Source organism: Petaurus breviceps, unplaced genomic scaffold (assembly GCF_028583685.1).
Source record: "Petaurus breviceps papuanus isolate PSGF00001 unplaced genomic scaffold, PetGlider_PUasm1.0 126, whole genome shotgun sequence".
In the NCBI taxonomy this organism is placed as follows: Eukaryota; Metazoa; Chordata; class Mammalia; order Diprotodontia; family Petauridae; genus Petaurus; species Petaurus breviceps.
In genome coordinates, this window is record NW_027185655.1 from 21,238,357 (window position 1) to 21,238,817 (window position 461).

Consider the following 461-nt stretch of genomic DNA (forward strand, 5'->3'; position numbering starts at 1 on the left):
ACAAGGGAGGCAGTCTGGTGCAATGGAAGAACATTGGATTTAGTCAGGGGGCGCGAGATCCAAAAAAAAAAAAAAATCTTCACTCTGCCACAGGTGGGATTAATAGTAGTACTTGCAAGTTTGCAAAGCTTTACTTGTCATCCCATTTTATCCTCATCATAACCCTGGTAGGTAGGTGCTGATTATCAACCCCCCCCCCCCATGTTACAGATGAGGCAGATATAAGTTAAGTGATTTACCCACACAACTAGTTCGTGTTGGAGGCCTGATTCCTCACTCCCCCATCACACTGCTACAGGCAGTACCTGGGTCATTTTTATGGGGATGAGATCTAAATTCCTCAAAAGAAAAGACCATGTGGTTGGGATCTGGACTGAATCAGAGTCCCAAAGACATGGTCCTTTCCTTTGGAGAGTTCAGATCCCATCCCTGGGTCCCCTCCCCTTTAGGGGGTCCAGATC